Raw genomic sequence first — 25,705 nt, 5'->3', positions numbered from 1 at the left:
TTGAGGTCCAATCTGACAGCATGAACCATCCACAACTATCTCAAAAGTGGCTCCTGATTAAGCATGATTTCTCCACATTTTTACTTTTTTTCCTCCTTATTTGAGTTAGTACAAAACGACTTGCATTTGGAAAAGCTATAGCTGAAAAGGATTGCCATGTGAATAGTAAATGGCGACCAATAATGCTAAGAATGGAAGTGTTGACTGTTCAAAAACCCACAAGACACGGGCTGAAAGTGATCCCTTGGCAGTAAGAAGTGTTGGTCGTTCTAATAAGCCTAGTAGTTTCCAAGATGGTTCTAGTTTGATGATAGTCAAGTGGCACAATCTAGACCGGGTATATGACGAGGGTGCCTGTCTTTTTTTAAAAAAAAATTGACATTTATTAATCGATAGAATCAATTACATCAAGGGGGGACAAGATGTCCCACCAGCAGAAATAACATAATCCCATCATGGATTAGTCACTCCTCATAAATCAGGGCTAACTCATACGCAAATCACATCTTATCTCTAAAACTTGGAAGTTCCACGTCTTTTGGGCTTTCCAGGGTACATTATCAGGCTCCTGATGGCATGTTACAGGAGAAATCATAAAGGTAGGGGAAATGGCACAACAATTTGAGCCGAAATAACAAGAAGCCTTGAACAAAGACATTTATCCATCCTGTCAAATCTTTGAGCGGTTCACAGAAAGATAAAAATAAAGGTAAAAACCAAAGAGAAGAATCTGGGTTTGAAGTTAATGCACCTTCACAAACCAATGTAAACCTCCCTTTTTACCTCTCGGAAAAAAAGAAGCAGCTGACATATCTAACATACATTGGCAATATATCTCCATATGTATGATATTATTCCAACAACCCCATGAATGTCCAAGTCTCAAATGAATTTAGAGTGGTCTGAAAGAAACTCCTTTTCTTGCACCCCAACAACATAATTTAAGGGGAATGTAATTCCATGCCTCTCAGCTAACAGGAGGCAAGGACTCCCAAATTATACCATATGTGAATAAAGTATACCAAATAATTTCGATCCTAGTCTTACTTTTGTTCTTACTCTTAATTTTGCTTCGTATAAATTCTATGGAGAGGGGAGCTTAATTCATCCAGGAGATCCCCAACATTTTAGCCATGAATGCATAACGATCAGCAGCTTCATCAATCTAGAATAAGAACAGAATGAGGAGCCCCTGTTAGATAAGCACTAGCTACAAAGTAACAAAATTATTTGCAAGTAAAGAGGCAAGAAAATACTATTTTCTTCATAGGACGTCCTGCTTCATGTCCAGCCTTCCGTTCAATGCGGGCAATAATTGGGTTGGTTTGTGGGCTTTTCTCCAAGCTTGTGCAGAGGACATGTTGCATGGTCTGAGGTGGAATACGAAAACGGAATATAAGAATAGTTAAGGCAATTGAATTCCAGAAAGATGAACTAGGACAAATGAATTCTCAAAACAAATGCAATTGACATCAAGAACAGCAAGTTATTTTTTTATGAAAAATGACAATTTTATTGATACTACGGAAATTACATTGGGGACCAGAGGTCCCAACCTGCAGTACATAGAATCAATTAAGGATGGCCAGGAGCATACTCCTAGACCAGTTAAAACCAAAGAAGAAAATCTGCTAATTCATCCGCTACGGTGAGGACCACGCTTCCATGCGCTGCCATCATGTCGAGTAACTATTCTACTTCCTTGCCAAAATCTTCACCTGATATCAGAGTCTAGAGCGTCCTCACCACTCCCCTAATAATCCAAGGCACTACCCCAAGGCCTCAATTGAATCGAATCCAACAAGAATGCCATATTGGGGGCCTCTCATGCAAGGCTTTCCTCAAAACAGACTTGTCATCACCATTTAGATAGTCATTTAGTTTGGTCTTTTAGACAAGCCATCAAAAAAAGAAAGAGACCCATCCATGGTATGCTGGATCTTGGGCTCTAGCAGATATACAACCCCGAAGCTCGGGACTAGGACATCCAGAGAGGCGCTAATCGCCAACTGCTCCTCCACCAGATGGCCATCCCCCGCCAAAATATGGAGCCGTTTTTGTCTCCATCCGACACAGAATCTGAACCCCAAATTGCTGGCAAACTCCCAGAACAAAAGAGTAGGGGAGAGCCGACTCCATAGGGAAGCTGGTCTTCCCGGAACCTCAGGAGAAGCCATTCCAACTATGACGCGGAAGCTGCCTTCAAAGAAGAGGGGGGGCATTTTTAATAGCAAACTTAAGGTCTTAAGAACCTTGAAGCCTCCGCTCCCGGGGAAGAGTGCTAGGATCCTATTGGTACGATTCCCTACCTACCGACGAAAATACGAAAATTATTACATCCAAATACTTTAAATGCCATAGCCATTTCCAACCCCAGGAACCCCATCTATAGATTTATCTATAGATAGGGCCAAACATAGCAGACCTGGAATAGAACTTTAGGAGTCTAAATAATCCGCTAAATTTCTTCGTTGGACCCAGCGTGGAACTCAAGATAGTGACCATTTTGCACATAATGAAATGCTCTTGGGAACTAAACCCCCTGACTGGGAGATTGAGACCTTTGTAAGAACTGCCAAGGGCGTGATTGACGAAATTCTTCCTGGCGTATGGGTGAGGTGTAGCCAGCAAAGCATGCTTCCACCTAATGTCATGGGTAGGTTTCTTGGAACTCACCAACAATCCCAAATAATCTTCATTCCTCTCTTCAGGTCCCATCACGCTTTTTTTGAGAAAAGCTAACGGCTCAATCTCGGGTCTCCCACCGAGAAAATTTGAATTAGAATTTGAAATCCCAAAAGGGCACAACGGCTCACCAGGCAAGGTCCTTGAGGTCGCGGAGGCCGATCCGCCGCTAAGGAGGAACCCGAGCCTTGGATGGTAGATTCAGGGATTTCCTTCGAGAGCTCAACCCCAATGGTGTAGTACTGGTCAAAGATTTTGAGCTTTACACCAGGATTAGGGAAAAGCTATCGAGGGGCTAGGATCTTAGCCGAAACGAAACTCATACAGTTCTGATGGTTGCCCTTGGTTTCTACGACCTTACCAAAGAAGCCCCCTAACGCCTCCACCGTAGAAATAGCCCAGGCATGCAATGGGATGCCATAAAAACGAACCCAAAGTGCTTCCTCCCCTTGAATATATTCCTTTGTCCATGGTGAGAGGGAAAGTAAATGGTTGTCCAAGGCCGTAGATCTCTTAGCAAGGATCTGTGAAGCCTGCAATTCTGATTCAAACATAAAAAGAACTTCGTCCTTTGCCAGTAAAGAAGGGCAATGTAACGACGGGAGTTCCCAGGACACTTGGGCCCATTTCCACAGCTCCTGCAAAGATTTATTGTGATTTTCCTTTTTCCCAATCAAGCAAGATCTGAGGGAGTCTAGTCGCACATCTACTTCCTTACTTGAAATTGATAAAATTGGAACCGTTGAGTTTTTGTGGGGATAAATTTTACCCAAGTTAGGCCAAAGATTATTTTCGTCACCCTTAGATTGACCCCTAGATGAACTAGCGCGAGGAACCCATTTTAAGGATGATCTGGTCGAATGGCACCAGCGACAATCAACCCTCCATTTATAATTCAGATATTGGCAAGGGGAGCAAAACCATGCTCCAAGCCTTCTGTCGCGAACATGTTTAGGTCTCCCTAAAGATACTCCTTCCCCACCCCAAGAGGCAGAGGGGAGGGAATCAATCTAGCCTGTGATCACCTTCTGCACCTAAACCGCCATCCGAAGTTATGATAGCGACAATTAGGGCACTGCCAATCCTATTCCCCTCCCCGCATCTCCGTGTGTTGGGAAGGTTTTGACATCCTTTATTGAGGATGTTTTAACTTCTCCTTTCATCAACGTTTCCAATCTTTATCTATATTATGGAGACCTGCCGGAGTCCGACAACATTTCTCCGTTCTCATCAAATAGCTAGACTTCTACATTCTTGGGGCTCCAAGAACAGCAAGTTATGTATGACGACCTATGAAATTAGAAGAGATAACATAGCCAGTTATTCTCAAAATCAGCATAAAATGTCATTTTTCTGCCAAACCCGTGTCAGATTCATGGTGGGAAACAAGGAGAAGTTGTAACAACCAACCTCCTCTACACCCCTCTTAATAGATAAAATTGGAGAGTAAATAGGATTTCCGATTTTGGAGCAATCCCATTGATAAGAAATACAAAACCACAATTATCAAAATAAATAGCAACTGAAAATGGCAAATGGCTAATAAAAACAAGTCTCCAATCTCCACATTCAAATATTATACCCATTAATATTGATAACTGTGAACTTATTGGATATTCTAATCCAATACACACTGACAATTAGATAGGTCCTACGGACTCAAATCCCAAGAGGTCAGTTTGGATCTTCTTTGTGATGATTGACACATTGCTATTTGTCATTATAATACAAAATGGCTGAATCTATGAGTTGAATACTTGAATGGTTCGTCTTGCCAGATGTAATTTTCTGTTTCCAAAACCTCCAAGGGGCATGTTTTTGTTGTTTCCAAGACCTCTTGGGCAGAAGACCCTATTTCATCTCCTTGAAAGAAAGTCTCTATCGTAGATGGAAACTCACAGGAGATCTCCGAATGTATACTCCTGAAGAGGGATTTTTTCTCTTCAAGTTCTCTAACGCAGATGATTGTACTCGAGTCCTGGAAGGGACCGATCACAACTATGGAGGAAGACCTCTCATCCTCCAAAGATGGACACCTGATGCTGCTCTTGAGAGAAAGAAAATCACAGAAATTCCTGTTTGGATCCGTCTCCCGGGCCTCCATTTGAAATTTTGGACCACTCGTATCTTGAGTAGGATTGCAAGTGTCATTAGGGGTGGTTATTCGATTATAACCGAACCGAATAAATCAAAATTTGATAACCGAAATAATTTCGGTTATCAAATTTCGGTATTTCGGTAACCGAAACCGAACCGAAATTCCTAAAAACTGAAACGAAATTGAACCGATTAACAATTCAACCGAATAACTGAATTGTGGGAGAAAAAGAGGGAAAAAAGAAAAATCTCGGTTTGGATTGGAGGGCTAGGATCATCCGATTGAAACAATTTTTTGAGCACAACCTAATTAAGTTGTGATCAATCAAATGGACGGTTTTGATCATCCTACGGAGTGCACATATAGCACTTTTTTTTGGAAAAAAATGGTTTTCATCCATAATTTCGGTTATTCGGTTAACTGATTTTTTTTTTGAGATAACCGAAAACCGAAACTGAATAACCGAATTTCCAAAAAAAAACCGAAACCGAATAACCGAATTTCCAAAAAAAAAACCGAAACCAAACCGACTGAACCAATTCGGTTCGGTTATTCGTATAACCGAATAATGAACACCCCTAAGTGTCATTGGGAAACCTCTCTATATGGATTCTCATACAGCAGAGTCATCAAGACTCAACTTTGCCGGACTTTCCAAAGAAGTTAAGGCTGATCAGCCTCTCTCCGACTCCATCAACCTTCGAACTTCCTCGAGAGTGATCTCGCAACCAATTCTATATGATTTGAAGCCTGTGCCTTGTAACATTTGCAAAGATTTCAGTCACAAATCTGGCGACTGAAGTAGCCTAGCAGATCAGAAGCACCCCACTCAAAAGCAAGTTTGGAGACCAAAATTGACTCCAAACCAAGATCAGACCCAGCATAGTACCTCCCCCATTACAGAGCTTTCTCAGAATCCTATGGTCAGCAGCCAGAATTCAAACGTTGCCGTAAATAGTTAATTCCCTCGAAGACATTCTCATAGCAATAAATTTGCGGTGCTAGGAGATGTTGATAGTGCCATAGCATCAGCTGAGGATATACATCTTGACATTGGAATTTTAAAAGATTCCTCCACCCTGCTAGCTGATGGCGAGGAAATTTGGCAAACAGTTAAAAAGAAAAAAGGGAAGTCTCCGTTTTTCTTCTCCGGACCTCCTCTTCATGCATTCTGCCATACCTCTCCAAATTTCCCCCAAAATTAGGCTGATATTGGGGGTTTTGGCTGCTGTCTGCAGCTAGCCAGTCCGTTATTGTTTTTTGTTTTAAGTTCTTGTTCTCTTCTCCCCCTTGTTTTGGTGCTAGGGTTGTTTCTCCCCTGTTTTGCCTTTCTGCCTGTGGCTTTTGTAGTTTCTTGTGTTTTCCTTTCAGTGTTGTGATGTCCTATCTTCTGATAGGATTTGCTCTCTTCATGTAATCTTTTCTTTTTTATCTAATATATCTGATAGGGGTTTCGCCTAACCCCAGCTTACCCCTCAAAAAAATGTTTTTGTTGTTTCTTCTGTTCTTGTAAAATACTTACTTGAAAAAACAAGATAGAGCAAAAAAAAAGAAAGAAGAAAGAATGAAATAAAAGAGAGATATTGGCGGGTTTGTATCCCTTGAAATGCATGAAGTTCAACATAAATAGAAGCAGATTAAACAACAAAAGTTGCGGATTCATTTTAACTTGTGTATATAACCTTTAGAATGATCTCATAACAGGAGAAGATAGAATACATGAAAATAACCCCTATTTAGAATGACAAGAAAGAACTTACTGCCAATAGCTTCAATGAGTGTAGCGGTACAACACGATCATCATGATCAGCTGTCAACAACATTGTAGGTGGGTACAGGCACAGTTGATTGCCAACCTCTTCCCATGGCCTTTTCACATTATGAAGTGGTGAGTATCTGAGACAAACCATGTTAAACTTAGATACATGTACTATAACAGTCAAAATTTTCAATTTGTAAAAAACAAAACATAGAACTTCGAAAACATACTAAGCACATATATTGGGAGATGATTCCCCCCCCCCTTGTAGGAGGAATGTGCCCCCTTTAACGTTAATTGTGGGCAACTTTAATGCTTTTTGACGTCAAATCATGTTAGAAGGGGGGCGCATCCGTCCTACAAGGGGTGAAAAAATCATCGCCCCATATATTTGTTGCACGGAATGAAAGAAAAAAGATAAATAGTAACATATTCCCTGCTCCAAAATCGGTGAAAATGCTATAATTTAAATGAGCGATAGAATGCGAAGCTACAAAGGAAGAAGAAATGGCATTATTAAAGGTATTCTAGGGAATTAGACCCCAAATCACTGTTTAAAAACTCCCTGAGCCAATCTTTGACTCCAAAGTCAAGAAAAAAGCTTGGGTGTCAATCAGCGACTTGCACAAGTCGATTCGGTTTTAACTTGGGCGAGTTCTTGTAGAGCTCAATTTAGTTTTAACTTGGGCGAGCTCTGGTAGAGTACGAGTGTATAAACTACTAAAACCAGGAAAATATACAAGTGTAACGCGCGCGCACCAACCCACCCCCACCCACACCCCCATGCCCTCACCACACACACACACACACACAGATAAAAACATAGATGCTACAACTTTCCTTACTTGATAAGCCACTGGAATTCTTCTTTCTTTTCTGAACAACCATACTCAGAAGTCCATACATGGCCTAGAAATAGAAATCAAACCAATGCATCAGAAAAGAAAACTAAAATAAACTAAAGGGTAAGAAATAAGATTGCTGGTTGTGCAAAAAGAATGAAATAAACCTATGGTGAACTTATGGAACCGTAACATGTCCATAACACCGACATGAGCCAGAACACAGCCAAAAAGATCGGGTCGCTGCCACCACAAAATATTCTGTTTTTATTACTTGAAAAATTATACTTCTGATAAGGGGACAATCAACAGATGATACTACCCATTGTTAGAAATGAAGTACCCACAGTAGAATTTTTTAAATTTATTTGTGAGAACATAGGAAAAAAGAACCAATAATTTGACAATAGCCCCAAGGTCTCTACCTGATTTAAGCACGCAGCAACTAGTAGCCCACCATTGCTTTCACCTTCAATACAAAGCTTTTTGGGCTGGGTATAACCAGCAGATACAAAAAATTCGGCAGCTGAAATGAAATCATCAAAGCAATTCTGTTTCTTTGAAAGTGATCCGGCTTTATGCCATTCCTCTCCATACTCCCCTCCACCACGAATAGTCGCTATGCAGAAGACAACACCTAAATGCCTTGTAAGAACAATACGGCTTACATTGAATGATGGTGTAATGCTAATGTGGAATCCCCCATATCCATATAATAAGGTTGGATGTGATCCATCCAAAAGTATATTGTTCTTCGAAACAATGAACATTGGTATCTCCGTACCATCCTTACTAGATACAAATACCTGAGAACCAGATCCCAGTGATGGAAAGAGACAGTATTGATCATCAAGATGTGGCACAAAATAGTATCTCCAAAGTATCACAAAAAGAAATCAAAAAATTGTAAAAAAAAAAATACAATAAATAAAGGGAAATGATATCAGCACAACCATGTTTTGATAACATGTGTTAACCAAAAGTTTAGAGAGAGAGAATGAATGAGTTAGCGTAATCTCCCCCTGACTCATATCTTTATACTAAAACATAAAGGAATGTACAAAGTCCTAAATGCCCTTAGGCAAGTTACATATTCCAACACTCCCCCTCAAGCTGGAATGTAGATATCATACATTCCTAGCTTGTTACATATATCACTCAATTTTGACTTATTTAAGGACTTTGTAAACATATCAGCTAATTGGTCCCCTGGCCGAGTAAACACAGTGCAAATCTCTCTTTTCTGGATTCTTTGATGGATAAAATGACAATTTACTTCAATATGTTTTGTGCGCTCATGGAAGACTGGATTGTTGGCAATGTATATTGCAGCTTTGTCGTCACAATAAAGCTGCAAAGGAGAAGATGAAATGAAGCCAATTTCAGAAAGAAGTGAACGTAGCCAAATAAGTTCCATGCTTGTCTATGCCATTGCCCTGTATTCAGCCTCTGCACTGGACTTAGCTATAACATCCTGCTTTTTACTCTTCCATGAAACAAGATTGCCACCTACAAATGTACAATACGCAGTGGTGGACCGTCTATCTGCTGGGGATCCAACCCAATCTGCATCAGAGAAGCCTTCAACTTTCATATGGCCATGTCTTTTGAACATCAATCCCTTCCCTGGAGCCCCTTTCAAATATTTGAGAATCTGTGTCACTGCAGCCCAGTGAGAAGTACGTGGAGAGCTCATATTATGACTGACAACTCCAACAGCATATGAAATATCTGGCCGAGTAACCGCGAGATATATAAGTTTACCGACAAGCTTGCGATACCTGCCAGGATCCTCCAACAACTCTCCTTCTTCTGGAACAAGTTTCACATTAGGATCCATGGGTGCAGAAGCTGGTTTAACTCCAAGATTGCATGTTTCTTTTAGCAAGTCCAAGACATACTTTCTCTGTGATAGGAACAACCCTCTAGAAGAACAAGCAACCTCTAACCCCAAGAAATACCTGAGCTGACCCAAATCCTTAGTAGAGAATTCCTTTTGCAAGAAGGTTTTCAAACGCTGTATACCTTGTGAATTGCTCACTGTGATGATTATGTCATCCACATAAACTATCAACAAAATACACCCAGCTGAAGAGTGATAACTGAAGACTGAGTGATCCACTATGCATTGTTTCATGCCAAAGCGCATGACTGCCTCACTGAATCTCCCAAACCACGCACGCGGAGATTGTTTGAGGCCATAGAGTGACTTGCGTAGGCGACACACGTAGGAGGAAGTCTCCCAGGTCGCCATGGAGGAAGGCATTCTTCACATCCAACTGATGAAGCAACCAGCTATGATTAACAGCAAGAGGACAGGAGCACATGAACAGAGGGAATTTTCGCAACTGGACTGAAGGTCTCAATGTAGTCAACACCAAAAGTCTGAGTGTATCCTTTCGTGACTAACCGTACTTTTAAGCGCTCGACAGTACCATCAGGGAGGTATTTGATGGAGAAAACCCACCGACAACCAACAGGACAGGCACCAGCGGGTAGGGAAACCAGATCCCATGTATCAGAGGAAACGACTCCTTCTCAGAAGGAAAAAGACCAGAGAAGCAGGATTCGTACCTGGAGTTGGGGATTCGCAAATCCCCGAATCGCGAATCCGAACCGTGATTCGATTCGAATCCCCGATTCTGGAGAACCCCGATTCCCAATTTTGGGAATCCTGATTCCCAATTTATGAAAACGCCGATTCCCACTTTATAGGAACCCCGATTCCCAGGCGATTCCCTGCGAATCCCCATCGAACCCCGATTCCCGGCGATTCCTTGCGAATCCCAACTCCCCAGCGACTTTCAGCGATTCCCCGGCGAATCCCCGTCGACTCTCTGGCAAACCCACGATTCCCGCTTCCCACCAACCCAGGAGCCTTCGATTCCCGCCTTGGCAACCTTGAAAAAGACAGCATGCCGGTGTGCCTCGGATGAAACTTGGCCCGCAGTTGGGTTTAGGGTTTCGAGGCGAGAGGGGAGGGGGGAGGCGGAGAAGATGGAGGCTGATAGAGAACCCTAGGGATCAGAAAATCCTAAGGCTCTGATACCATGTTAACCAAAAGTTTAGAGAGAGAGAATGAATGAGTTAGGGTAATCTCCCCCTGACTCATATCTTTATACTAAAACATAAAGGAATGTACAAAGTCCTAAATGCCCTTAGGCAAGTTACTTATTCCAACAACATGCACTAACTCAACTTGTCATTTATATGCTTTAACTAACGCTTACGATTCCCAAAAAGCTGTCAGTAGCTTTTGACAGCAGGTTAAAGCATATAGGACAAGTTGATTTCATGCCTATTATCAAAACCTATGATTTGTTGACACGGACATGAGTGTCGCGGACACGTCAAACCCCCAAAATTTAGAAACGGGTACACGGCTAAAACAGAAAATATATATAATCATGATTTATGGACACAGATTCGTGTGTCAAGTTTCGACATGGATATGAGGCGCCTGACATGAAACTCCTAAAAATCTAGAAATGGTGACACGCCCATATACATGCGTCATACGTACATATAAAAGTACTGAATACTATCATAATTTGCAACAATATAAATACGATATTCATTTTACAACCTTATAAATCTTAAGATTAATTAAGGAAGCTGATATATCCACCCATTTTTATTCTGTGGACACCCATTTCAACTCCTTTACTCCGGCTAAAGTAGGTAGTCAGTCCTTATTTTTGGAAATCATGAAATACCCATAGCCCACATCCCATCTATCTCAGTTGCCCAAATCCATCTCTCTCTCCCACACTATCCACGCCCAAATCCAACTACATCAAGCAGCCTTGCCTAAATCCAACTACTTGAAGCAGTGTCGCCCAAATCCAGCTCACAATGTCTCTCTCATGGCAGCAATCTCATAAACGAACCAGATCTCTCTGTCTGTTGTATCCTATTTCTTTCATTTTTATGGTTCAAGAACAGATATTTCTGGTCTAAGAGATTGAAAATTTCTAAGAGAATTAGCAATCTAGCGAGGAGGAACAAGTATAGATAGAGGTGCGGAACGGATGAAAAGTGAGGACGAGGTCGTTTGGCCCTACCTCCTGCATCAAAAACCCCTAATCCAACGAGATGTTGGGATTTTCCTATGATTAAAACCGCATAATGGGGAAGATTTCTGAGGGAATGGGGGATCCGCAGACTTTTCTGCTCCATCCACATAAGATCGTTTGTTATTCATTTGAAGATTTACTGATAAATCTTTGTTTCTCTATAAATCTTTCTAGGAAACATTTTTTATTTTTAGCGGGCCAGCTGTGAATCTTTGCCTCCCCATGGGCGAGATTGTAGTGTGAACCGACAGTCCAAACCATCCATCGGGTCTATTTAACATAAATCTTAGTGACATATTAAATCATCTTCTTAATTTATCTAGCTGAGACAGAGGAAGGAGGTGTGAGACATCGTTCTTGCAAGAAACCAGAGAGAGAAACTGAAGGGTGGATTTGGGGAAGTGATGCTCCCTTGTCAATATTTACATCAGCCCATCTTTGCTCATTAGCGTAGGATTTCCATTTATGTTGAATTACATATAGGGTAGTTTAGGGTCACAGGAAGAATTCTAGCAACTTCTAGACACCTTTAGAATTATGTAGATAATTCTAGAAACTTCTAGACATCTCTAGAATCATGTATAAGATTCTAGAGCATTGTAGACTTCTCTAGAACCATGGAGAAGATTCTAGAACCTCCTGGATATCTCTAGAATTGTATAGAAGATCTTAGAACCTTCTAGAACTTGGTAGAAGGGTAGAAAGCTCTAGAAGTAGAGGCATGTGAATATTATAGAAGAGGTTTATATATTTTGTAAAGAATGTACTTGGAATATCCTTAGAATACTCTAGAATAAGAAATATGTAGAAAAAGGTCTAGCAAGTTTTCCTTATGCCTATAAAAGAGGGATAATCCCTCACTTGTAAATCACCTCAAAAAGTAGTAAGCATCCTTCAACTAATAGAAGCCCTCTTTCTGAAGTCTAAGTGTGTTCTTTTACTCTTAGTGTTACACTAGTTTGATAGAAGGCTGATTTGTGATAAGCATTGGGGTGCTAAGTGCAAGTGCCACACGGTTTTAGCTAACAAAATTGCTAGGCTCGTGACAAGTGGTATCAGAGCTAGGTTCAAATGGGAACGTGATGGAAGGCAAGATGGAAGCCATGGCGAGCCACGAGATTGTTGAAGTGCAGGTTGAGGAGCAACCTAATGTTGCTACCCTGACCAAGTCCAAGAAGGGTGGCCGGTCGAAGGAGGTTTCGAAGGACCCTATGGCATCGATGGAGGCATGGTTGGCTAGGGTAGAGCTTACCGTGGCTGATGGGAAAGATCAGCTCAAGGATTTGGACCGATGCTTTGAGTTGCTCGAGGAGGGGAACAAAGCGCTTCGTGGAGCTCGGTACCTTGAAATCCATCTTTGACATGCTGAGGAAAGAGATCCAAGACTTCCAAGACCGAGTTCTCGGTGAGCTTGAGGCCATGCGTGGGGAAATAGAGGATGTCAAGGCGGATTGGGCACTATGCAAGAGGGTAGTGACTAGTGGTGCTGTCACTACCCACTCAACCCCAACATTGATGTACCCAAGCCTAAGGGCTACCATGGGGCAAGGAATGCAAGGGAGCTTGATAACTTTCTTTGGAGCCTGGAGCAATACTTCGAAGCCATGACCATTGATGATGAATCTACCAAGGTAAAGACGGCTCCTCTTTACCTCCACGACACTGCGGCTTTGTGGTGGCAACGACGGCATGTCGACATCGAGAGAGGTACGTGCTCTATCAAATGTTGGGATGATTTCAAGAAGGAAATTAAGAAGCAATTTCACCCCAAGAATGTTGAGTATGAGGCCCGTGGTAGACTTAGATGTCTATCCCATAAGGGGACTATCCGGGACTATGTGAAGGAGTTTTCAGAGCTCTTGCTTGAGAGACCGGATATGTCCGAAAAGGAGTCCCTCTTTACATTCATGGATGGACTCCAACCATGGGCCAAGCAAGAGTTGAAACGTCGTGGTGTGCAAGACCTTGCGTCGGCTATGGCGGTGGCAGAATCCTTAATTGAGTTTTCTAGGAGGGGGATTCTTCTAAACCTAAGGGACCGACCCACAAGGGCAAAGGTGCAGCTACAACCCTAAGGAAGGTCAGCCGAGGCTACCAAAGAACAAGGGAAAATACCATCAGGACGGCAAGGGTGGTGGTGACAAGCATAAGGTCCCATTGGCAGGGGCGATGGCACTTGAAAGGGAAGGGGGACAATTGCCCCCCTTAATATTTTGGGAAAAAAAATATACCTTTATTTTTTAATATTTTTTTATACTTACCCATTTTTTTAAAAAATATGCCCCCTTTCCAATCATCCCTAAGATAGAAAATAAGTTTAAAATTTTAATTTTACCATTTTTATATCCCTTCCTTATAAAAAATTTCTTTTTCCCTTCTCAAGTAAATACTCCTCCATCCCAAAACCAATTAAATCCTCCTACCATCTTTTTCCCTTCTCAAGTAAAGATTGTAGGCTTGAAGCACATATGGTATGGTGCGCTTGAAGAGAGAGGACTCCTCCCATTGGCTGGCGTAGTGGGCCCGGTCGAATGTAAGAGAAAGGAATCTTGTGTTATCGAGGGTGCGTCTTGGACCTACCCTCGATATTGTTTTCATTTGTTTGGAGAAACTATAATATTGCTTTCATTTGTTTGGAGAAAAAAATTACTACAATTCTTGCAGAATTTCCGGCATCGCCCCTGCCCATTGGCATGCTTCTTGTGTAGTGGGCCACATTGGGCAATGGATTGTCCAAAGAGGGGAGACTCACTGCCATCATCCAGGCAGAGGAGGAGAAGCCAACCCATGAGCAGACGCGCATGGGTTCTCTCCAAGTCCTCACTGCAATCAAGGGCAAGGTGGAAGTCCCAAAGACTACTTCTATGGGAGTTATGTATGTAGAAGCTCATGTAGGGAAAAAGTCCAGCCATGCTTTGGTGGACACTGAGGCAAGCCACAACTTTGTTGCTAAGGGTGATTAAGTCTCAAGGTCTCCAAAGAAAATGGTTGGATCAAGGCGGTTAACTCGGAGGCCAAACCTATGTTTGGTGTAGCACGCAGGGTGAAGCTGTGCATCGACGAGTGGCAAGGTGATGCTAACTTCTCTGTGGTTCCTATGGATGATCAATCGATGGTGCTGGGCATGGAGTTCATGGAGAGTGTTAAGGCATTCCATATGCCCTTCGCTAAGTCTATGTGCATCATGGAGGAGGGAGCAACATGCAAGATTCCTACAACCAAGGGGTCTAGCAAAGGCCCTAAGATTCTATCTGCAATACAATTCTCCAAAGGTGTAAGGAAGAAAGAGGCCAGTTACATTGCTACTTTGCGAGAGGTGACAACCAGGCACTACCTTCCATGGAAGGTATACCAAGGGAGATACAATCTGTCCTTGAGGACAACAAGGACATTATGCCAAGGGAGCTTCATAAGAGGCTACCGCCTAGGAGGGAGATGGATCACAAGATAGAGTTGAAATAGGGTGCTAAACCCCCTGCCATGGCACCTTACCGCATGTCACCCCCGGAGCTAGAGGAGCTTCAGAAGCAATTGAGGGAGTCAATTGATGCAAGATACATCCAACCCTCCAAGGCACCTTATGGGGCACCAGTGTTGCAATAGACTATCGAGTGCTCAACAAGGTGATGATGAAGAACAAGTACCCCATCCCTCTCATTGATGTCACGAGCCTAGCAATTTCGTTAGCTAAAACCGTGCGGCACTTGCAATTATTACCTCAATGCTGAACACAAATCAGCCTTCTACCCAACTAGTGCAACACTAAGAGTAAAAGAACACACTTAGAGTTCAGAAAGAGAGCTTCTATTAGTTGAAGGATGCTTACAACTTTTCGAGGTGATTCACAAATGAGGGATTCTCCCCCTTTTATAGGCATTAGGGGAACCTTTCTAGACCCCTTTCTACGCATTTCTTATTGTAGAGTATTCAAGGATATTCCAAGTACCTTTTATACAAAATATCAATACCTCTTCTAGAATATTCACATGCCTCTACTTCTAGAGCTTTCTACCCTTCTACCAAGTTCTAGAAGGTTCTAAGATCTTCTCAACAATTCTAGAGATATCCAGGGGGTTCTAGAATCTTCTCCATGGTTCTAGAGAAGTCTACAATATTCTAGAATTTTATACGTGATTCTAGAGATGTTTAGAAGTTTCTAGAATTATCTACATAATTCTAGAGGTATCTAGAAGTTGCTAGAATTCTTCCTGTGACAATTGCCGATTTGTTCGATCAGCTTGGCGAAGCACGGTATTTCACGAAGCTAGACTTGAGGTCGGGGTAAGGCCAAGTGAGGATAGCCAAGGGAGATGAGCCTAAGACCACGTGCGTAACAAGGTTTGGCTCGTACGAGTTCCTGATTATGCACTCTTTAGTAGGGTAGGGATAAGCCGTGCTAGCCAGCCTTTTAGTCGCATCTTCCTTACGTGAGAGGGGCCCCTCTAAGCCCTTATTAGTATGAACGCCTTTAAGCCGCGCCAGCCAAAGTGCCTCTGTTGAGAATCTAACCTTTTTTTTGCCTCATGAGTTCCTAGTTTTTTGCCTCATGAGTTCCTCGTACGAGCCATACCTTATTACGCTCGTGGCCTTAAGCTCATCTCCCTCGGCTATCCTCACTTGGTAGTACCCCGACCTCAAGTCTAGCTTAGTGAAATACCGTGTTCTGCAAAGCTGATCGAACAAATCGGCAATTGTCACAGGAAGAATTCTAGCAACTTCTAGACACCTCTAGAATTATGTAGCTAATTTTAGAAACTTCTAGACATCTCTAGAATCACGTATAAGATTCTATAACATTGTAAACTTCTCTATAACCATAGAGAAGATTCTAGAACCCCCTGGATATCTCTAGAATTGTGTTGAAGATCTTAAAACCTTTTAGAACTTGGTAGAAGGGTAGAAAGCTTCAGATGTAGAGGCATGTGATATTCTAGAAGAGGTTTAGATATTTTGTATAGAATGTACTTGGAATATCCTTAGAATACTCTAGAAGAAGAAATGTGTAGAAAGGGGTCTAGAAAGTTCCCCTTATGCCTATAAAATGGGGAGAATCCCTCATTTGTGAATCACCTCGGAAAGTTGTAAGCATCCTTTAACTAATTGAAGCTCTCTTTCTGAACTCGAAGTGTGTTCTTCTACTCTTAGTGTTGCACTAGTTGGGTAGAAGGCTGACTTGTGCTAAGCATTTTGGTGCTAAGTGCAAGTGCCTCACGGTTTTAGCTAACGAAATTGCAAGGCACGTGACATTTATTTATTATTACTCTTTTCCATGTGCTCCTGTGTCCTTTAAGCATAGTAAGGGCATATTGGTTGTTTTCATAAAGATAGTGGCATTTTAGTTATTATTCTTAATGGAGGGGTACATTAGTCTTTTCACATTGTAATTGCCTATAAAAGGTCATTTCCCACCATTTGTAGCTGGACCTTCGATTTGAAATTAGAAATTTAACTTTAGATCTACATCTAGAGATTTGCATTTCGGAGGGAAATTTCTTTTCCTTTGCCAAATCCGTTCAAGAAGAGGGGGATTCTTTCTCTTGAATCTCAAGCTTGTTCCTTCTTCATCTCTATTGCCTTATGATTGCGAGGTTTCATGTAGGTTTGGTGATCGAGCATCTCCATGCAAGATCTATTACTTAACTTTTTGAAGAACCCATCCATGGAAGCCATTGGAATGAAGAATCTGTCATTTTTTTTTATCAAATTTACAAGTTGCTGGAAAGAAGAAATGTGGAACTTGTGCTTCCTTCCTCTTGAATCATTACTACTATATATAAGACAGAGACATCAAAGTACTGGATCCTGGAATAGCACTTCTAGATCTCGTTTCTATTACGATTTCCAAACTATTTGGGGCTGGAATTTCCTCCAGAAGTCCACATTTACACAAGTGTTGAACTATCTGTTAGCACGGTTCTATGTTCAACACTTATTGTTCACTGAAATACACAAGTGGCAAAGGCTTACATGTTTTTCAAACCTATGCTTTAATGCTTGAAGTAACTATAAATTTAGAGAAATCTCCAAGCTATTCATCACACTACTATCGCCATTTACTCTGTGCTAGAGATAGCATTGGAAACAACTCTTGATCTCATGATGGCCATTGGATCATTCTTGGAGATTTATACTTTATGAAACAGTCCTATGAGAAATCTTTCACAAGAATTACTCTCATGTCCTTTACTTGGTAATGCAGATATTAGGATTTATTTCCGTATTATTTAGTTTCTAGTATTTTTATTTCCATGTTATTATTTTCTAGGATTTTATTTTCTATGTTATTAAGAATTAGGAAAGTTAATTATTTTCCATAGAATTTTATTTCCATCCCATTGCCTATATATAGGCCTCATTGTATTAAGAATTAATAACTTTGATGATTAAATTGAGATTTCTCCCCTCTACAGGATTCTTCTTCTCCTCTTCTCCTCCTATTCTTCTTCTCTCCCCTTCTTCTTCTATTCTCTTCTTCCCCTATTCTTCGTCTATTCTTCTCTTTCTCTTCTACTTCTCCCTAAATTCGTCTCTTCTACATCTAATCAATCTCTTCTTCTACTCCTCTCTCCTCTTCTTCTATTTCCTTTCCCGGTCCTACATCACTAGGACTATACTCTAAATGAGGAGAATTCGCTACTGTTCAATTACCAAATGTCCATCTAGCACCTCAATTTGACCAAAGCAAATTACTTATTGGGAATCGAAGGTATTAAGTCCATTTGAGGGAAAACTCTTGCCATTTATTTACTCAACCATTCCTATGCGAAATTCTGACCATAGTCATAGCTACTTTCACATCCCCGCAACACTAACAAGTGCTTCCGTGACACATTCTGCATCAGGAAGAGATGAGAGAGAAATGATGGTATTTGGGTATTTTCGTAATTTCAAAAAATAAAGACTGTTGACCAACTTCAACCAGTGTAAAGGTGTTAAGAGGGGTGTCCACAGAATAAAAAGGGGCGGATATATCAGCTCCCTTAATTAATTACAATCTAAAACAAACATGAGATAACCAAATAACAATGCATCTCTAATATGCCGCGAGAAAGGGAGGCCAATATGATACAATTAATATAATATTGGAATAAACGTTAGTTTAGGGTTTTAGGTTTAAGGGAGGGGATATAACAACAAATATTAGTTAAAGAAGACCTAAAACAACAGTTTCTGATAAAGGAAGAATTAATAATAAAAAAGGTAAACACAAAATTCAATAATAAAAAAGAAAATCTCACACTTGACACTGTACAAAAACGTGTCGACACACCCACATTAATTTTGACACTTCTACCAGTACATTTAAAAGTGCTGAAAGGAGTGTCGACACGTGTGTACACACTTGTCGTGTTAGACACGACACGACACGTGTCTCAGCAATAAATTCAAAGTGTCGGCTAGATCATAGATCAAAACTAGGGGTGTTCGTTCAGTTATAACCGAACCGAATAGACCGAAATTTCTAAAAATCGAACCGATTAAAAATTCGGTTATTCGGTACCGAATAACCGAATAGTGGGAGAAAAAGAGGAAAAAAAGCAAAATCTCGGTTTGGATCGGAGGGCTACGATCATCCTATTGAAATGATTTTTTGAGCACAACCTAATTAAGTTGTGATCAATCAAATGAACGGTTTTGATCAACCTATGGAGTGCCCATATAGCACTTTTTTTTGAAAAAATAATGGTTTTTATCATCATTTCGGTTATTCGGTTAATAGAATTTTTTTTTGTGATAACCGAAACCGAACCCGAATAACCGAATTTCAAAAAAAAAAAAAAAAACCAAAACCGAACCGAAAAGGAAAAAAACCGAACCGAACCGACCAAACCAATTCGGTTCGGTTCAGTTACTCGGTTATAACCGAATAATGAACAACCCTAATCAAAACTTGGTTGTGCTGATATCATTTGCCTAAATAAATCAAATAACAATTCTCTCTATGACACAAAACCTCCATGGACAGAAGTTGTCAATAGAATATGAAGATATAGTTCTCAAATAGATCTCGTTTTTACTAGATATAAAAAAGAACTTTTAAATGGGTTCATATAACTCCTTCACACAATTTTTAAGTTCAAAATGTCAGAACAAAGGCATTAGCAAGTGAAAAAGTAAACCTTTAAGTTCAACCAGAAACAGATTACATGCAATAAGATTACCTGGTTAACCTGGAATTCCGAGCGATCAAATCCAGAGACAACAATCTCTCGGAATATCTTCAATGTAGGAGCCTCAGTTTTTAAATTGCATTGGTAAATAATACCAGGAGTAACGAAGCTCGTGAAGCCAATAAAAACCTCGCTGTCTTTGCGCCTTCCCGAAATCCCATAAACGGAACCGATGTCTATAGGCAAATTATGTAGCAGAAGGCCTGTTTCAAGTCCCTTATCTGAAGAATATACTTGACATCACTCAAGTAACTCACTAAAATTTGGTTACCATTAACACAATAAGCTGACTCAAGCACGTCTTTTTCATCTTCTTGGAGCACATCAGTCCATATACTTGGTTCTTTGAGGTCTACCCTGACTAGCTTATACCTAGGAGCATCTTTATTTGTCAGAAAGGTAAACTGGCTGCCATCATTTGAAACAAGCAGATAACGTGCTTCAAAATTATCAACGAGCTTAATAAAGGGAAGCATGTCATTTCCCTCCCTAAAACCTTCAAGTGCGTGAGGAAGAGCAGACAAGTCGCAGTAATAAAGTTTGTTGACCGGATCACAACCCTCGCCAATATATAGAAGAACAAACTGCACATTCCCCCAACAAATGGGTCAGATAAAAAACATAATATAATTTTTGAAACATATGATTCAATAAACTCATAAAGACTATTATTAGAAAATTTTGAACAGTTAGCTTTGATGAATTGCGCCTGTAGAATGGTAATGGGGCCATCATGCATGTATGTTGCTAAGCAGAGACAGGTTTTTATTTGTAATGGGTTTAAGCGGAGAGAGAGAGAGAGAGAGAGAGGAGGGGTGCAATTCGGGTCGGATTCAACCCGAAAAAAAGCCGGTCAGGTTGGGTGTGGTTCGGGTTGGGTTTTCCTAACCCGGGTTTCCTAGAAAGAGGAGATAAAGAGTATTACCTTCCCATCTTCGGTAACTTGCGCTCCAAACATCCATTTTGGATGCTCAGGATCTTTCCAGCACAAAATATCTTGTGATTGATCCGTACCCAAGAAATGGTAATAAAGCTCGTTATTAAGGTTAGAATTTGTGTCGGTCCCAGTATCCAATTCTTCACTTTCCCTATGCAAAGTTGCATCAATACTAACCATCAGAAATGTAATAACATTAAGACGAAGGAACTAAAATTAAAAGATATAGACATGAGTCATTTAGCAAGAGTTCTTGCAGAAGTTTAACTTAAAACTAAAATTAAAAGATATCAACATGAGTCATTTAGCAAGAGTTCTTGCAGAAGTTTAACTTGGGAGCCGGAAAGCAACTATAGAAAAACCCTTTGCTGTCATGAGTCCAGTTAGCAGGTGAAAACTTAACCTGTAACAAAGCAAATAAATAGACATATAAGCCCATAACTTTCCACTCCTCAAGCAATTACACCAACCAATTCTTCAAGTTCAATGAAAACCAAGTAAACATCATAACAGTGTTCTCTTCTCAAACAGGTATACGACAAATGCATTCAGTATGTTATGCTTTCCAAGCAAAATCCAATTTAACTCAAAAAAATTGTAAAATAGAAGAAAAACAAAAGGGTTCTTAAATTGCAATGGCTCCAATGGAAGTAAACATGATTCTATCATTGATATTTCCTAACAATGTAGCACAGGGAGATAAGTACGAAATTGGAAATATGACATGGTTACTGAGAAAGATAAAATTCAAAAACCATTCTAAATCTAACATCCAAATCTGTTGAGTGTTGGACTTTGACAATTTCAGCATGGTTACTTCACCCGTATAGAAGAATTTTCCCTGTTCAGTCGCTCATGGGTGGCTTGGAGAGTAGTGGAATAAGAAGTTAAAAGGGAGTCGACAAGCAAGGAAATGGAAGATGTCTAGAATTTCCACTCAGAGAATAATATTGCTCGACATTCCAAATTCAAAATATACAAACAAAATTGACAATGTACACAAACACCTGCTATATTAAAACCACTGTTTAAAATGTGCGCGGAATGAGGTTGACGAGGTCATAATTCGAGAGATTCAAAGGAGTTTTTATCAACACTGTAGAGCAGAACGCTGAATGTGACCAAGGTAAAAGGGAGTCAACTCAGGAGTCCACAACAAGGTTGCCAGAGCGGGAATCGAAACGGGAATCGAAAGCAGGAATCGAAGGCTCCCAGGGAGGCAGGGAAGAATCCTACTAAAGGTTGCCAGAGCGGGAATCGAAAGCGGGAATCGAAACGGGAATCGAAGCGGGAATTGAAGGCTCCAAGGGAAGAATCCTGCTTCCCCGGTCCACAATGACGCGGGGAGTTTTAAAACAATGATTAAAACACTCACCCAAGACAACGAGTCAGGCTCTTCACCCTTATCTTCAATACGCATTACTTTGATGGTCATCCAATCGCTACCGCTCGAACTAAGACCATAAGCCAAGAACTTTGCATCCTCGCTAACAGAGGATAAGCTCAAAGCAACAGTCCCATCCTCGCTCAACAAATTCGGGTCGAGCAAAATCTCTGCCTTACCCTCCAATTCATCCTAAAACATACAGCACCAACCAAAGCTCAACAATTTCAGCCCATAAGACAAACTCTAAGAATGAAACTCTAATTGAAACATGCATATACCTGCACGTATAGAACGCTCTGTGCCTGTAGCCCCGTGTTGTGGAAGTAGAAATACTTTTCTCCACGTTTGAACGGCGTACCGAACCGTGGGTGATCGAAGAGGGCCGAAATTTGCTGCCGCAGCTTCTCCCTCATGTCACATTTCCGCAGCACCGACTCCGTCAGATTCGCCTGCTTCTCTACGAAATCCTTCACCTCTTTTGCATTCGGATCTTCCAACCTAAATCCCAAAAAGCCCATATTCAGGAAAGCCCAACAATCAAAAAAGGAAAATTCAAAAACGAAGAAGAGCTATGGATTTTTACCAGAGATACTTCCAACCTAAACCCCACAAAAACCCCGCATTCCAAAAAAAAACCAACATTCAAAAAATTTTCAAAAACCGAAAGAAGAGCTATAGAATTGTGATACGTGCATATATGCATAGTGACGTGGCTCATTTTTAGGTGTGTTTGGAGTGTTTATGTTTATTTGGAATTGGTAGCTTAGTCTAGGAAAAGTCTAGGAGTCTAGTGATAAATCCTAATAAAGTAAAGATAAGAGATAGTTGAGATTTTATAGGGATGTGAATTGTCGCTGTTTTGTGGCTCTTTTCTTATATTTAAAGTGGTTCATCAATCAAATATGCACCCAGAATTTATCCCAGAAATTGTGTTTTCACAAAAGGAGGAACGACCCTTCCCTCGAAGTGGGTCAAGAGGTTGATCTTCCCGCTGAGAAGATCAAATAACGGATTTAGGTTCATAACAATTTGTACCAGTTGTACTTCCAACCTAAACCCCAAAAAACCCAACAATGAAAAAGAAGAATTCAAAAACCAAAAGAAGAGCTACAGATTTGTACCAGCTGTACTTACAACCTAAACCTCCAAAAAACCCCAAATTCCAAAAAAACCCAACAATCAAAAAGGAAAATTCAAAACCGAAAGAAGAGCTACAAATTCATACCAGCAGTACTTGCAACCTCGCCCCAAAAAAAAACCCATATAATACAAAAAAAAAAAAAAAAAAACCCAACAATCAAAAACAGGAATTCAGAAACAAAATAAGAGCCAGAGATTTGTACCAACGATAGGGATCAGGTACTGAAACTCCATGGTAATCATCGACCACAGAATCATCTCTTCGGGCAAGTGGGTATTGGAGAGAGGTTTTTTGCGTCTGAAGAAAAGGAACGAGAGGGAGAGAAATGGTTATGGTTTGGGAGTATTTTATTAGATAGAGTCCGGGTAAACAACAACACATGGTTTCTATGATTTTTTGGGGTAGAAGAAAATAAGGAGAGTAGAGAGTTGCGCGGGAAGAAATGGCGCAAGAGTGTTGCCATTTTTTTATTTTGGTTGTGGTGATAAAAATTTCGTTTATCTTTTGGGCTCTTGAAAAGATTTTGAATTTCACATTTTTAATTGTAAGGTTGGATTTTATTCTCTCCTCTTCTTTTGGTTTGCTTGTTCGGATTTTTCTTTGATAGGGATATGCAATTGTTAGGCCCAGTTCCTTTTTTTTTTTTTTTTTTCAATGATAATGATAACCGAGATTAGACCTGGCAAAAGGGTACAACCCGTGCGGGTACGGGTACAACCCGTGCGGGTAGGGTACGGGTACCGGCGGGTAGGGTAAGAAATACCGGCATGGGTACGGGTAGCTTTTGATGAACCCGGAACCCACCCGAGCGAGTACGGGTATACCCACGGGTAACTCGGCAAATTTAAGGAAGAAATTATATATATATATATATATATATATATATATATAGAGGAAAAGGATTATACGGTCGAGCGTTTGTAAAATTCGTGCGGTAGAGTGAAAAATGTCATTGGGCCCACGCAAATCGTCGCGCGTCGAAATAAAGAAAACAAAGCCCAAAACCCCTTTCTACAGACAAGAGAAGAAGAGAAAAATCAAAAACCCCTTTCTACTGTGAGAAGAGGAAAACCCAAAACTCCTTCTCCGACTGTACTCTCTCTCTATCTGACGCGGCTCGTCCTTCTCCGGCGGGCGCCACCTCCTTCTCCGACGGGCGCCACCGGCTTCAACTCGCAGGTATGTTGTTTTCCATTTGTTTGGGTATAAAGAAAACAAAACCCAAAACCCCTTTCTACAGACAAGAGGAGAAGAGAAAAACCCAAAACCCCTTTCTACTGTGAGAAGAGGAAAACCCAAAACCTCCTTCTCCGACTCTACTCTCTCTCTATCTGACGCGGCTCGTCCTTCTCCGGCGGGCGCCACCTCCTTCTCCGACGGGCGCCACCGGCTTCAACTCACAGGTATGTTGTTTTCCATTTTTTTGGGTATAAAGAAAACAAAACCCAAAACCCCTTTCTACAGACAAGAGGAGAAGAGAAAAACCCAAAACCCCTTTCTACTGTGAGAAGAGGAAAACCCAAAACCTCCTTCTCGGACTCTACTCTCTCTCTCTCCGACTCTACTCTCTCTCTCTCCGACGCTGCTCGTCCTTCTCCGGCGGGCGCCACCGGATTCTCGTAAAAGCGACAAGATCTGATCTCAATTTCCCTTTCTTGGACCTTCAAAAGGGATCGATCTTTACTGTTCTTTAATCCCAGGTAAGTTTGGCTATTTTCTGATCTATTTTCGATTATGTCTTTTTTCTAGGGTTCTTATTTTTGTCGCATTAGATCTGCATGTGTCTCTATCATTTTTTTTTAAACGCTAAATTATTGAATACTGGTGAGTTTCAAAAGAAAAAATATATTGATACTGGTGTTCTATATTTATCGGATTTTATGCAGGTGAGTGTCCGTGTTAGAGACAAGGCAGTACATTCAGTGAAGAGTATGGAGGACCTCGGTTGTATGAAATTGTTTGTAAATACTAAATACCATGAGTTTGAAGGAGGAATTGGGTTCTCTGCGGAGCTCTATCGGGCATTTCAACAAGCAATCAACGACATATAAATACATCTAAATGTATTTTTTTTTTTTTTTTTTTCTGTTATGAGGGTATTTTGCTTGTTTTGGTATTTTGACGTCCATATGTTTCAATCATCATGAGTTGGTTTGGAAATTTGCACATTATTATCATGGCCAACTAGAAATTCATTTGCTCCAGTGGTTTTGGGGAAAAGGTAATGGGGATGGCCTTACTAGTAAATTTCTCATTTATGTTTTGCTTCATGTGGTCTAAGTAAATTTCTCTAGCCGTTAAAATTCTTAGGCCCTGTTCGTTTGATATTATGACAACCGATTGTCAGCCTCCAACCTATTTTTGGGCTCAAAATTAACTGACAATCGGTTGCCACAATCCCAAAACGAGTAGGGCCTAAATGTGGGCATTTTTCTGTCAAATACACCTTGATTGCTTGTTTTGTTGCCATCCAGGATGGATTCAACCTACATTCTCTACTCTCTTTTTTTTTTTTTTGGTTCTTTCTCACGGTCGTTTACTCTTCCACCAGCGGAAAATTGATGGAAACCACCCACCTTACTTTGCATTTCTTGTGACTATTCTTAATA

The 25,705-nt window shown here is 40.8% G+C and overlaps 1 long non-coding RNA gene and 1 pseudogene across 2 annotated transcripts; one reads left to right on the top strand and one right to left on the bottom strand.

Annotated features, from left to right (window-relative positions):
- Positions 1–640: 640 nt before the first annotated feature.
- On the bottom strand, positions 641–23,629 carry LOC143855689 (uncharacterized; annotated as a pseudogene). Its single transcript, XR_013238060.1, has 12 exons — positions 23,299–23,629; positions 22,234–22,453; positions 21,944–22,144; positions 20,901–20,971; positions 20,557–20,719; positions 19,623–20,215; positions 7,810–8,190; positions 7,552–7,627; positions 7,388–7,451; positions 6,544–6,679; positions 1,257–1,370; positions 641–1,165 (listed from the first exon to the last, which is right to left on the bottom strand). The product of XR_013238060.1 is annotated as an uncharacterized LOC143855689 (transcript).
- Positions 23,630–23,997: 368 nt separating this feature from the next.
- LOC143856765 (uncharacterized) lies at positions 23,998–25,321 on the top strand. The gene is made up of 2 exons (XR_013238340.1): positions 23,998–24,796; positions 24,983–25,321. It is a non-coding gene; the product is annotated as an uncharacterized LOC143856765 (long non-coding RNA).
- Positions 25,322–25,705: the final 384 nt, after the last annotated feature.

Source organism: Tasmannia lanceolata, unplaced genomic scaffold (assembly GCF_043159265.1).
Source record: "Tasmannia lanceolata isolate RefF3 unplaced genomic scaffold, GAP_Taslan_0.1 ptg000023l, whole genome shotgun sequence".
NCBI classification, from domain to species: domain Eukaryota; kingdom Viridiplantae; phylum Streptophyta; class Magnoliopsida; order Canellales; family Winteraceae; genus Tasmannia; species Tasmannia lanceolata.
Note: the sequence above shows the minus strand (reverse complement) of the source record. Positions and strands in the feature narration are given on the sequence as shown.